The sequence below is a fragment of the Canis aureus genome, chromosome 15, assembly GCF_053574225.1.
Source record: "Canis aureus isolate CA01 chromosome 15, VMU_Caureus_v.1.0, whole genome shotgun sequence".
Lineage (NCBI taxonomy): Eukaryota > Metazoa > Chordata > Mammalia > Carnivora > Canidae > Canis > Canis aureus.
The window spans coordinates 32,282,951-32,298,147 of record NC_135625.1 but is presented as its reverse complement, the minus strand read 5'-3'; the positions used below and the strand labels follow the sequence as shown (position 1 = coordinate 32,298,147).

At 41.1% G+C, this 15,197-nt stretch overlaps 1 protein-coding gene across 4 annotated transcripts in view; it reads left to right on the top strand.

Annotated features, from left to right (window-relative positions):
• LOC144284463 (uncharacterized) overlaps positions 1-15,197 on the top strand; it is a 208,203-nt gene that overhangs the window by 109,454 nt on the left and 83,552 nt on the right. The gene's annotated exons all lie outside the window — the stretch shown is intronic.

Genomic DNA, 15,197 nt, shown 5'->3' with positions numbered 1-15,197 from the left:
AATATGTTACTCTTACAGTGTGAAGGGGAGGCAGTGAGTCTTGGCTGAACAGAATTCAGACCAGCACACCAAGTGACTTCCTACAGCCTTTTCCTAATTTCTACCTTTGTGACTGTTACCCTACAGTGTCTGGCAGTCTCGGTAATTTTGAACCATAAAAGGAAGAGGGAGCTCAGGCTCTCTTCCCAGGAGTCTGCTCTTCTCCTAGGTAGAGCCTAGGAGATTATTGTTTCGAACCACTGCTCAGCAAATTCTAAGCTCCTTAATATCAACCCTACTGTTTACAAGCTATGAATCACCAACTGCCTACCACACTGAAGTTCAGGCCTGGTTCATCAGAGGTCGTGATAAAGGAGTATAGATCAAAAGAGGTATTATCTTGAGGGGTCCCAGCTCTTCTTCTTTATTTAAGCAGACTTTCAAAGTATCCACAATTATTTTACTGCTTTGCTGCTTACCCACCCTAAGTATTTTATTTGTTTGCTAGTTAATTAATATGGAGTTGAATTACTTATAGAGGAATAAAAATTATGGCCACTTAATGATGTTTGTTATCTGACTATTTGCTCTCCATGATGTTTGGAGAGTTTACCAATGTAAAAGATGATTTTTAAAGTGTGTAACATTATTATATTTAATTTTCAGTGATTAAGCTAGAGATTAATGAGGACATGTTTATTCCCTGTGGTCATTGAGAGTATATCACTGATTTAATTTAAATTTGGAAAGATTGAGCAGACTAGGACATTACTTAGGTAGGTGCACGACCACAACAATTCATTTGGCTTAGTTAATTTTGAAGACTGATATTTGCTGGTAAATAATTAGATCATTTATTCAAGTCTGTTTTTTTGTGTGTGGTAAATTTGATAAGTAAATTGTAATGTCATTAGCTGGTAAGTTAATCATATGTGATACATTACCAATTCCAATTCTTTATAATTTGGGATGACTAACCCCCTGTAACTGTGGGTGGTAATACTGAGGAAAACCAAAAAGGATTGGATGGCATGAGGTGGTGGGGAGTTGGGGGCCAGCCCTGCCTTGTTTCTTCCCTGTCAAACCAAGATTCAATGAGTGCTCAGCTTTTGGGGTTTTCACCTCCACCCAGGGCTGATGGCACATGCCACAGTGGTAAAATTGTTATTCTGGTATTAGAGACTGGGATGTTTTCCTCATAACATGGCTTCTTATTTCTTCATTTGAAGTGGCTCACATAACCTAGCCAATCCTCCATTTTGCCTCTGTAACATATCTGATATTAGATAATATATCTGAAAGTATTTTGGAAAAAGTAAGGTGCTCATTTTTGTCTCCTTGAGATTAATATCCACAGCAAGTTTTTCTTCAATTACAGTTTTCAAAAGCATGAATGCACTTGCCTTATGTTGTTTCTTTTCTATTTGATAGTAATATTAAAATGGGAATCAGAAGAAATTTATGGTAGTTTATTAATATCAAAGCTTTCCCCCCACACATCCCCACACTTCATTATGTTAAATATATCTTGGTCATGGTTTATTCCTTCTTCAGTCTTGGATGACATAATTTAGTTTCTTCAATAACACAAACTTAACAGTTTCATGCCTCCATGGAAGGGGACCGTGGGTCAGCCCCACCCTCACTTCCCATATTGAATTCTCTGGTTACCACGATGAGTGACCCACTGCAAGACTCAAGTTCTCAGATCAACCTTGACTCAACTACTTGAGTGGGAGCTGTCCTCAACACCCTGTCACCTGTGCTTCATCTGACCAGGACAAGGCTTTGATGGTGGCCACTCACCTCTCCTGTGGTTTGACAGTTGCACCTTCCATTCCTCCTCAGCAATACTTCCCAGGAGTTGGGCCTCACCTATGCCTTGGTTTTCAAATCTGAGTCTGTGCTTAGGTTTCTGCTTTGGTCTGAGACCTAAGTTAGGAACTCCTTTCAAGTGCCCCTCCTCAGAGCCTGAAGTCCTGTCTATGGACTGGTCTAGGTCACTTGTGAGTTGAATGAGATTGCCCTCAAATTAAACCTGTGAAGTTTACTGCACAGATAACTGTTATTCGCCAGTATAGGTTTCTTACAAAAATCAAAGAAGGACTGAGTTTTACATACAGAGGCAATACCGCATGTATCCTTGAGGTACTGACTGGTAACAGATGGCCTCCTCAAACTAGGTAAGAGAGGAGAGTTTAGTAAAGGGAATGGGCAGAGTGAAGGGGAACCAAGCCGGGATGGCGATGTGCCCTGGAACCAGCAGCAGTGGAGAATGGTTTCCATCCCAAGGCCTGAAGGGATAAGGGGAAGGAGTAATTCCTATAACCAGAAGGTTGTAGCTGTCACTGTAGGTTAGCAGCCCTGAGAGAGGGCTCCCAGGAGGAGGGGGAATAACTGCCCTGACCTCATCCTTCTCTGACTCTTTGATGTCCTGTAACCCTCCCATTGGCCAAACTCAACTGGAAGCCAAAAAATAGGGGAGTCCATTGATGTAGCCTGTGCATGTCAGATACTTGGGACAAGGGATAGATGGAGATGCAGGGGACATTGACCTGGAGAGCATTCTAAAGATTATCCAGTATACCATGGAAGCAGGGGCCCTGGGAACCCGAGAGCCTCTTAGGAATTCCTCACAATATTTGGGATGGTTTCCACAGGATAGTGTTCAAACCAAATTACTTAGTTCTAGTGGGGTTGGAAAACCTCAGGTGAGCTTGGATGATGAAAGTGTTAAAACTCCAATTTCCCATCTATGGACTCTGCTTAAAATACACCATTTCTTCTTGAAACCCCCCCTTCTGAGAGTTTTCTTGAGCTGTGTGGCTGGGTTTTTAATTTCACTGGGGTTTGATCTTCATGCCACATTGGGCCTTTATTATCAGTCAGGTCTGCCTCCCAATACTGAACCTTAAAAGTTGGTATATCTAGTGTCTTATCCTGGTCCTTAGCCTCAGAACCTCATTACGGAAGAACTGCCAGATGTCCCTGACAGATCCTAAGATATGACCTTCTGAGTCTCTCATAAAGTTTCATTGATCGTATGTACCTGCCCCTGGACCATATCCATCTGTATCATACACCTAGATGCCTGTTTTTTTTTCCAGTTCTATGACCTGTATTTGTATACTAAATAAATATGCCTACACCTGTTCAATTCATAGCCATGAGAAGTATAGGTGAAACATGGTATCTGGTAGTAACCTTTCGAGGCATGCAGGCTTTCCCATGCAAGTAGATATTTGAAAGTTGATTTTGTTGTCATTAATGTTTTTAAAGAACCCAAACATTCACGTTCCATAGCTAATTTGATCTGTAGAAACCTAAGAGGAGGTGATTTTCTATTTTCATAAGAAATGTGTTATTTCAAATGAGGATTTAATTGTAATCCAAAAATTTGCTCTTTGGGGTTAATTATTGAAGTTACACATTTCCCTCTGCCCAAAAAATCCTGCTCTATTTTTTTTCTTTTTGCATCTATCTGAGCAAACTGAATGTTGTAGATTTCACCTTGGCATTGTTGAGCAGAACCACAATGGTATTTTGCTTGAAGCTTGTCTGTTCTGGCATCAGCTTACATAAGCAGAAAAACCTGCATTTCAAACACAATACAAAGGCAAATGGTGGGCACTTGCTTCTAACAGGGTTGTGGTGGGAAGCTTCAGAACTTGGACTTTGGGTATTGAAGAGTCTGATTTCACTACTTACTATCTGGGGGCCAGAGGAAATTCAGCTGTAAGTGGGAAGCTAATATTTCATTACCAGGTTTGTTGTGGGGTCTAAATGGTCCTGCATATGTGCATGACACGTGTAATTGGCTATAATATGGTGGCTGCCCAATATTTATCTTTGTTTACAAATATACAAAATCTATTCAAAGGCCCATTAGGATAGATATATTTTCCACACTATTTCTTTAGGGAGCTCACACTGTTGGCCATTCCAGATCCTTGGAAATGAATTTGGAAGCTCCCTGTTGTTCGTTCCCTGCATCTACTGTGCACTTACATGCCTCCCTGATTTTCCTCAGGAGGTCCTGACAGTCTGAAATGCCCTTTACCAAACCCATGTGCTTGACCAACTCCAACTTTGACCTCCATGGTTTAGCTTTCATACTTCTTTGTTGCAGCTTTCCCTGACATCTCTGGGAAGAACCCCTGGGCTCCTTCCTTTCCTGGTAACCCCTCCTGTACCTCTGCCAGAGGACTTACCCTGTTGTCAAGTACTGGTAAAAATACACTTCTTCCCTGGCTGACTGAGGAGCAGTGACCACCTGATTCATCTATATGTCTCCAGCGCTTGACCCAGGTCTGGCAAAGGGTCAATGAATGCATGTTGAATTAATGAGTGAGTGAGTAAGTAGACTAATGAATGAATGAACAATCCTTTCCCCGAGATTAACGTAGCATAAAGTCTGATTTGCAAGTAGGAAAAGGAAATGCGTAATTGAGGTAAATCCATGTGGATTTCTGGTACCATGAATCTAAATAAGAGAACATATGAGGAAGTACATAAAATAATCTCAGCAATCAAAAGTGTACACAGAAATTATTAGTTCCACCTGCTTTCTGGCATTATACCCTAGGGCAAAGAATTATATTATAGAGATGATATTGGTTCTTAAGCAGTGACAGAGGGTACTTATTTAAATTCAGGAGGAGTTGGAAAAGGACAATCAGTTTTCCTCAAAACTGGGGTCCCAAATGAAGGATTATTCCAAAAACAAATAGAAGGAAAGTGTGAAACTCTAGGATGTTAGACACCTGCTGCCTCCATCCTGGAGAGGAAAGAAATATTGTGGAGTGCCCACTATGTGGTAGGTAGTGTACATGTTATCTCATATATATAACAGTCTTGTGTTATGATGCCAACTTCACAGAAGTCACAGAGCTGGATCTCTTAAAATTCAAAGCCCAAGTTCTCTCCAGGCCACTATGGTGCCTCTGGGTGGGGGATTATTCCCATCAGGTGGCTTTTTCAGAAACACAACATCTCCGTAAATCAATGAGGAAGACTCAGTCTCCTTCCTTTGATAATGAAGAGCAGCATGGTGTCTGTTGGTGCCATAACCATTCCCTGTTGCTCAATGAAGAGATGGGTTCTGGGTGGTGAGGCAGCTTGAGGTTAGCGGCTGTTAGGGGGCAGCGTGGAATCACAGTAAATGGTTTGGTATATATTATTTCAGAAATTCTCAAATCCTCCAGATCCCCACAGCCTGACTTTCCTGCTAACCTCCCATCACAACACACACACACACACACACACACACACACACACACACGCACACACTCTGTGTCTGGCTGAGATCAGTCTGGATATATCCCTGCATCCTATTTAAAATGAATCAGGGTTTATCTCTGCCATTCACCTAATCCCAGAGCAGCTCACTTGGGGGGTGGGAGTACTTTTCTCTCTTGATATAGAGAGGGAGAGAGTTAGCGGTCTGTGACCTGGCTAAGAAGCATGTGGGCCATTCAGAAATCATGTAATGGGATTTTTTTTGAAATAAGCGGGTGCAGACAGAATAGATGTGTTTAGAAGTTAACTGATGGACTTACAGTTTGAGAACTGGGCAAGTAATTACTTCCTATTGGATCCTTGGCCTGTAAAGTCTCCTTTTAGCCCATCTATACATTTCTTTTCCAGCCAACACTAATCTATGACTGTGTGTATAAGGCTTAAGTGCTCCTTGCAAATGCCAAAAGCTGCCTGGCATGGAACACGTGAGCTCATCTCAAGTCTCTGGGAAGGACCCTGGTTTGCTTTTGGCCTCAGAGAGCTCCAATGGCTCCCACATCTGGTAACTGACAACTGCCCTCTAGATATTTCTCATCTAAATACCAAGTCAAAAAAATAAATAAATAAATAAATAAATAAATAAATACCAAGTCAAGAATGGAACTGGTGAGGGAGTAGATGGGGAGTAGTTGCAGGCTCCCCTGGGCCCTGCACCCATGGAGTAGGATTCCTAGAATTGTTAAAGTTCTTGATAACTCTTCTCTTACTCTTTGGGGCATTGGAGGCAGCCTAGGGATACTCAAAACCAGGAGCCCACTGAGGAAATACAGGCATATCCCCAAAGGGCCCGCTGTGACCCAGCTGCTGCCTGGAAAGTTCCTCCTGCCATCTGGTGGCCATCTACACTTGGGCTCTTCCCATTGGGCTGCTGCCTTCCCCGGGTGCCCAGAGTCAGAGCTACTGGCCCACATAAGGCCACACAGGCTGTGCACATGGAAGTGGCCCCATAGTGGTGCACTGTGGTGGTCCCGCAGAGGAGACAGTGCTGTTGCCCTGCCCTGAGGGAGCTGAGGACTACAAGCTAGCATGTACCTCCCCTCTGCCAGAGCCACTTCTTGTACCCCCAGTCCCCATACACTTGAGGCCAGGGTGCTAAGTGTAGTAGCCCCTCTGTGGTCCTTCCTACTGTGACCCAATCCATAGGGCCCTATGAAGCATCCAGAATAGAGACTTGAAGCTGGCAGGCAAGGAAGATCGCAAGTCAAAATTGAGCTAGCAGCCCACTTTGGAAATTTTGTGACTGAGGCTCAAGGAAGGGAAGAGAAAGGAGATCAGCTTAAGCTAGACAATCTGAGTTGGGAACACATGAGGTCAAAGGGAGAGTTCAGATAACTACCTAGTCAAATGAAGACCTGTCAACCAGAAAAAAGACATGTGATTATAGACTTAATTATATGGTGGTCCTTCTTCATCTGACATTATACCTCAGGACTAGGACCTATAGCTTCTCCATAAGGTTCTGGCAAAAGAAACCAGAATGGGCCTCCATCTGTTTCTGGAAGCACTTTAGCTCTTCTTGGCAGCACATTGCCTTTTATTTATTTCTTTTTTAAAGATTTTATTTATTTATTGATGAGAGACACACAGAGAGAGGTAGAGACAGACAGAGGGAGACACAGGCTCCTCGCAGGGAGCCCAGTGTGGACTCAATCCTCAGACCTGGGATCACACCCTAAGCCCAAGGCAGATGCTCAACCGCTGAGCCACCCAGGCATCCCAGCATGTTGCCTTTTAAAAGAAGAATGGTGCACACTCTTGAGTGAATCACAAGTCACAGGCTCAGAAAGTGCCACCTTAAAGATCATTTGCTCCTACTCCCCATCTGAATATTGAAGTCCTCTTTCCTTGCTAAGTGGGCATTTAGTTTGTGGTTGAAGGCATTCCTTCCTTGTCTCATCTCATTCAACCCCTCACCTAACAGCTGTTAGCAATCTTGTGTTGTTACAGTTTCCAACTGTTGGCCATCGCTCTGCCTACCTCTAGGAGCCAGTCTAGTGTCTCTTCTTCCTGGTCAAAAAACATTTACTGAGACTCTATTATATGCTGAGACAAGGAATATAAGGCATGGTCTTTGTCTTCGCAGAGCCTACAATCCTGTGGGAGGAAATTAATATAAATTTCTACCATATTAGAAACATGTATAAACTTGCATACTATGATATAGAAACACAGAGGATGGGACCCTGACCAATCTGGACAAGGAGTCTTCTAAACTTGGAAGACAACGCAAGCCCTCCCATTTCCTTCTAGGTCATTCCTTTCTTCTTGTGCTGTGATATAAGACCTATCAGAACTCTTTCACTCTCTTTGAACCTAGTTATGTTGGTCGGTATCCCCTGGAAAGGTGGCACCCAGAGAACCAGATGCAGCCATCTGATTGTGCTCTGACCAGGACAGAAGAGAGTATGCCAATCCATTCATTCTAAATTCTCTTACGTCTGTGTATGGAGCTTAGGACTGAATTTCTGGTTAGCACCATAGTACCTGAACCCCGTGGTCACTTTTCACAGGAATCACTACTTAACTTATCCACCACCCACCCCATGTTTTTGCTATTGATCTTTGGGCCCAGGGTCAGGGCCTGACTTTTATCCCTATTAGATGTTTTCTTCTTATATTCATCTCTTCATTTCATCCTGTCAAGATCAGCTTATGGCATGATTCTGTCATCAAAATGTTATCTATAATTTATGCAAAGATTAGATGAGCTTGCCTTTTCTATTTTTGTCAATGTCAGCAGGTCTTAACCCTTTTTCTACCTCAGTATCTGTGGGGTATAATACTCTCCCATCAAGAATACTGTCTGATTGACAAAGAGATGGAAAAATATTCCATGCTCATGGATTGGAAGAATTAATATTGTGAAAATGTCAATGTTACCCTGGGCAATTTACACATTTAATGCAATCCCTATCAAAAAACTGTGGGCTTTCTTCAGAGAGTTGGAACAAATCATCTTAAGATTTGTGTGGAATCAGAAAAGATCCCGAATAGCCAGGGGAATACTGAAAAAGAAAACCAGAGCCGGGGGCATCACAATGCCAGATTTCAGGTTGTACTACAAAGCTATGGTCGTCAAGACAGTGTGGTACTGGCACAAAAACAGACACATAGATCAATGAAACAGAATACAGAACCCAGAAATGGGCCCTCAACTCTATGGTCAACTAATATTCGACAAAGCAGGAAAGACTATCCATTGGAAAAAGGACAGTTTCTTCCATAAATGGTGCTGGGAAAATTGGACAGCCACGTGCAGAAGAATGAAACTAGACCATTCTCTTACACCATCCACAAAGATAAACTCAAAATGGATGAAAGATCTAAATGTGAGACAAGAATCCATCAAAATCCTAGAGGAGAACACAGGCAATACCCTTTTTGAACTTGGCCACAGCAACTTCTTGCAAGATACACCTATGAAGGCAAGGGAAACAAAAGCAAAAATTAATTATTGGGACTTAATCAAGAGAAAAAGCTTCTGTACAGCAAAAGAAACAGTCAACAAAACTAAAAGACAACCTACAGAATGGGAGAAGATATTTGCAAATGACCTATCAGATGAAGGGCTAGTATCCAAGATCTATAAAGAACTTATTCAACTCAACAGCAAAGAAACAAACAATCCAATCATGAAATGGGCAAAAGACATGAAGAGAAATTTCGCCAAAGAAGACATACACATGGCCAACAAGCACATGAGGAAATGCTCCACATCACTTGCCATCAGGCAAATAGAAATCCAAACCACAATGAGATACCACCTCACACCAGTGAGAATGGTGAAAATCAACAAGACAGGAAGCAACAAATGTTGGAGAGGCTGTGGAGAAAGGGGAACCCTCTTGCACTGTTGGTGGGAACTGGTGTAGCCACTCTGGAAAACTGTGTGGAGTTTCCTCAAAGAGTTAAAAATAGAACTGTCCTACAACCCATTGCATTGCTGGGGATTTACCCAAAAGATACAGATGCAGTGAAACACCAGAACACCTGCACCCCAATGTTTATAGCAGCAATGTCCACAATAGCCAAACTGTGGAAGGAGTTCGGTGTCCATCGAAAGATGAATGGATAAAGAAGATGTGGTTTATGTATACAATGGAATATTACTCAACCATTAGAAATGACAAATACCCACCATTTGCTTCGATGTGGATAGAACTGGGGGGTATTATGCTGAGTGAAGTAAGTCAATCGGAGAAGGACAAACATTATATGGTCTCATTCATTTGGGGAATATAAAAAATAGTGAAAGGGAAGAAAGGGAAAGGAGAGAAAAATGAGTGAAAATATCAGTGAGGGTGACAAAACATGAGAGACATCTAACTCTGGGAAACGAACAAGAAGTAGTGGAAAGGGAGGTGGGCGGGGGGTTGGGGTGACTGGGTGATGGGCACTGAGGGGGGCACTTGGCGGGATGAGCATTGGGTGTTATGCTATATGTTGGCAAATTGAACTCCAATAAAAAAAATACTGTCTGATTGCTCAAAGCGTAGATATGAAGGGGGGTGAGGAGCAGACCTATTTAAATATTAGGGAGCAGGACATGTGTAAGTTGAAGACTCACCATCTTCCTCTCTGACCTCCACTCATAGTTCTGGTTAGCCATTTAGAGTCACTAATTGAATCTACATTAATGATTATGTTGAAAATACAAAGTATGTGACCACTTCACTCCAAAGGAGCCTCCATCCACTGATTGTTTGGAGAATATTTATGTATGTGTGTATGTATGTTCATCAAGTAATTAATTCATCATCTTGGCTGCAAGGTTATCATGAGACAACTTGTTAAGTGCTTTGTTAACACATACACACATATACACACACGCATATGCACAATCCACCCTTCTCCACACCCTTCTCTTCATGTGGAATTCAGAATTCAGTACTGATAACTGCTTTTGAAATTGAGCATTTTAAAATACCCAGGAGATGTACAAATTTGGAAAGAGACCTGAGCCCTCCCATTAGCTCCATATCTCAGCACCACACCTAGCTCTTTCCACAGCCAAACCAGCATATGTAGGTAATTATATAACTTCAACATAATTTAATAGATTTTCATATTAGACTTCTTTTACCTTACGTATACATTTCCTTGAGACTTTCTGGCTTGGTTTATTACTTCTATTTCTTTTTACCAATTATATGGTAGCCTTTTTCATTTCCTCTGAAAAGTCAATAAAAACATAATTACAAAAAAGTTCTGGGAGAAAAGGCTATCATCCATTTCATTGTCTGAGTTGCTTAAGAAATGTTTATTTGTGGACTGGGAATTTCTTATTTGCATTGGCTCTGCCTTTGTGTATATATCCACTGTAAAGCAAAAATCCCTTTCCTGAGCTGGTGAGCCTTGGAGGCCTTTGAAATGAAGGCTGCATGGCAGATGCTGGACAGGTGGCCAGGGTGCCTGAAATTAACCCTTTCAGACAATAGGTTTGTTCCCCTATTTCTGCTGCACAAAGAGCAGAAAGCAGTATTTATCACAAGCCCATGTAAAAAACAGATGATGATCCAATATTATAAAGATATGCCACATATTTTTTTTAAAAGGAAAACAAAATCCCAAGAAGGAGTCTTGTTAACCAGAAAAATATTTCTTTATTATCCACTGCATTTGAAATAACGTCATGGGCCTGAACGCCACAGGAATTACAGTATTGTGGATGATGTGTTCAATTAAAAAAATGCCCCAGAGGAACTTAAAATCTGGTTAAGAAAATCATTATATTAAAAAAAAGGTTTTCTGTTTATTTAAGATGACATATGTTTATTGTGGGGAACTTGGAAAATATATAAAAATATAAGGAAGAAAATTTAAATCACCCATATGCTACTACCCAGAGATGATCACCATTAACATTTGGTATAGTTTCTTTTTTTTAACATGTATGTGTTTAAATTTCTTTTTACAAAGCCGGATCATATTATACACATTTAAATATGCCTTTTCATCTAGTCTACTGATAACATTTCCCAAAGTCATGAAATACTATTTAAAATTATCTGATTAACATGAGATATTCCACCATTTGGATGCACAATAGCTAACTGAACAAATCCTTTGTGGGCATATGGAAACCATTGGCTATTACAAATAATATTGAGTATATATCTATATTATCTATATATCTATATCTGTGCACACATTTTTAGGCACATCTATAAAAATTTCCCTAAGAGGGGCATCTGGGTGGCTCAGTCGTTGAGTGTCTGCCTTTGGCTCGGGTTATGATCCCAGGGTCCTGGGATAGAGTCCTACATCGCGCTCCCTGCAGGGAGCCTGCTTCTCCTTCTGCCTATGTCTCTGCCTCTCTCTATCTGTGTCTCTCATTAATAAACAAATAAAATCTTTAAAAAATTTTTCCTAGGAGAATTTCCTAGATGTAGGTTTAATGGAACCAAAATAGAAATATATTGGGATCTCCGGGTGGCTCAGCGGTTGAGGCCCTGCCTTCGGCCCAGGGCCTGATCCTGGAGACCAGGGATCAAGTCCCACATCAGGCTCCCTGCATAGAGCCTGCTTCTCTCTCTGCCTCTCTTTCTCCCTCTCTCTGTCTCTCATGAATGAATAAATAAAATCTTAAAAAAAAACCTACTTAAAAAAAAACAAAATAGAAATATATTAAAGGATTAAAAAAATACACATGCAAGATTAGATAGAGCCACTATGTTTCTTCTCTTCAAAAGAGCTGTAGGATTTTACACACACACCAGCCATGAGTGCGGGCACCTATTTACTTCATCTCTAACATGTCCTGGGTGTTAATTTTTAAAAATGTTGGCCGATTTAGTGGTTAAAATATCTTGTTTTAATTTTTGTTTCTTTGCTCAGTAGAGAGGTTGAACATGGTTTCTTCTTAATTGGTCATTTTCTGTTTCTTCTTTTGTAAATTGTGTATTTGTGTTTTTACCCCCTTGATCCCCTGGGGTGTTCATAGTTTTCTTACTGTTTTTTAAAAGGTCTTATATACTAATCCTATTATCTCTTTGTGTGTCATATGGATTGCGGATATTTTATCTGGTTGGTTTATGTCTTTTAAAAGCTTTTGTTTTAAGCTCATAGAAATTTTCCATTTTTATGTAATCAGTACTATTGGTTCTGTTCCTTTGGGATTCCTTCTCTTTTCTCTTTTAATGCCTTTGCCACCCCAAGATTGGCTGAATTTTAATTTGTCTTGTTTTGTTATTGTTTTTTGTCCTCTCATCTAACTCTTTTAGTTTATTTGAAATGTATTCTATAGCATCATACAAGAGTAAAGTCTGGTTTTATCTTCATTCCAAATGATTCACCCAGTTTGTCATCATTAGCCTTAATTTTTCCCCCAGCTATCCTTGAAACAGTACCTTTTTTTTTTTTTAAGATTTTATTTATTTATTGTAGAGAGGGGTGGGGGGAGAGGATGAGCAGGGGTAAGGAGCAGAGAGAGAGAAGCAGACTCAGGGCTCCACCCCAGAATCCTGGGATTATGACCTGAACTGAAGGCAGTTGCTTAACTGACTGAGCCACCCAGGCGCCCCTTAAAATGATATCTTAACCACAAATTAAATTCATGTATATAGTTAGGCCTGTGTTCTGTTTTTTCTTTTCTGTTCCACTGATCTGCTAATCTACTAAAAATAATTCTGCCTTATTTTTTGTAGCTGAGTATTTTAGTATCTGGCCAATGAACCCATTCTCCCATAATTCCTGTGTTTCAGAATTGTCTTGTTTGGTCTACCCTATTGTCTTCCAAATAAACTTTAAATTATTTTGTTAAAATAATCCATCTATAAGTTGATTAAAACTTTATTAAATCTATAAAGTGACTTGAGAAGAATTGAATAAAACTTTGAGAGCCTCTTAGATGAGATTGACAGACTGAAACCACATCTATTTTCACTTTTGATGCCTCAGTAAATGATGGTAGAGCAATGGAAAAATTAGAGCCTGCAGCAATTCATATAATGGAAAGGGGAATCCAAGAACATGAAATTGCACTAAATTTCTGGAGAATGGGAAGCAGAAGGAGGCTACAGACTACACCATGTGTCAAGGATGGAGCTGAAGTGGCCCAGAGAAACTCTAGGTTAGGGCAGGGCAAGTATGCCAGAGGGTGGAGTGAGAAGTGGGGCTGAAAAGAGGGGATTAGCTGAAGTTTGTTTGGAAAGGAGAGCTCCTGTGTCCTTCCCAAAACTCCACAGGGGTAAAAGCCCAAGGCCAGACACTCATGCCCGTGAGCAATAGGAGATTCTTTCCGGTATGACTGCGCGGGTGCTAGCAGGTTGTTTCTGAAATATAGCTTTGTTTCTCATGATGACTCTTGCCCAAATGTTATCATATTCATGTCTTTTTTGAGGGTTTTATTCTACTTCTTTGTTGCAGAATCCTTTCCTTGACTAATACTGGTTTTTGTTTTTTCCCAGGAAAAAGAGGGGTAAAAGTTCTCCATCTGTTTACTGTCGGACACTCCTTTCATGTCTTACATATGAGACATGTTTGATATAAATTTATACTATTACCAGCTCTTATTCTCTAGTAAGAGTTTCTGCTGACATCTCACCCACTAACTTCCCCAAGGCTCCTCTCTGACTTGTGAGGGAAAGATGTGAAGCTGTCTTTCTTTGGTTTGGCTCTGTACCTGCACTATGTCTGATGGATACACCAACAACATTGTAATCCTATATAGTTTCTGGCATGCAAGTAATATCTATTCCTAGGGTCCAGTCCCAATAGAAATTTCTTTCTATTTTCATATTCCTTTTTTCATTTTATTAGAGCATAGAGAGCAGATCATCAGGCATCTGGGCTCATCTCTTCTTAACTGGCATTGTGAGACCATAATTTTTTATTTATGCATACCCTCAAATTATGTGAGAATTTCCAAATGAGCAGGAAAGGTCAGTGTGAGACAGGATGGACACAGGGCACCCATCACAAGCTAAATAATATCTGAGTGAGGACTTGAAGGATGGATCAGATTCAAATGGGTAGAGAAGATCATGGAGGAGATTCCCAAGCTGGGCAGAAGCATAGAAATACAGACACAGCCGGCATTTATTTATCTGAGCACAACAAAGAGAAAGGTTTTGCTCCTGAGAGGGCTCAGAGAGGGCATTCATGGTAGATTAGGTTGGAAAGGCAGGTAGGGACCAGATGATCATGGGTCCTGAACACCAAGGAAGGGAGATTGTTGTATGTTCCATAAATCACACTAAGCAGAGATTTCACTTGTTGAAAGATGTGTTCCAGAAAGACTTGGAGCAACCCCTCAAAAAGAAGAACCTGTCTTACTGCTGTTGGAGAGAGCAAGGTCAGGGCACCTGCTGGAGAGCTGGCCCCTGCACGTTGTTGTTGTGATGTCTGTCATCAATTCCCTAAATACACAGTTAAGCCAGTGTATAAACACAGAGAGCAAGATAGAAAAACGGAGATCTTTTAGACAAAAAGCGAAGCAAGCATTCAAGGAGTATATGGTAGATATACTTTCTATATGGTAGAAACTGTCTCGATCTAAAGAATTCCACCATTGGTTTGGGGATGAAGAGGATATTGCTTGCAGAGCAGCACAGAGCATGTTGACCCAGGACCCAGGGGCAGGTGGCAGTTGCTTGCAGAGCAGCACAGAGCATGTTGCCCCAGGGCTCAGGGGCAGGTGGCAGTCACAGATATCCCCTCTAGAGGACAGAAGACAGGAAGCAATGATGGTAATTGTGGCTGCATGAGGTAGGGGATCCAGGATGACAAGATGACAAGACTTCTAAGACTCCATGGCTAGCTTTGACACCGTAGATAATTTCTCAAGGAAGTGATGGAGCAAACTGGCATCACTGATCAACCATGCCCACATTTGCCTGAGGCTTGGCTTATGTTCAAGGTAAACAGAAACGTGAGAACCCAGTACTGCTATTTCACTTTGCCTTTATTTGGTTTATTAA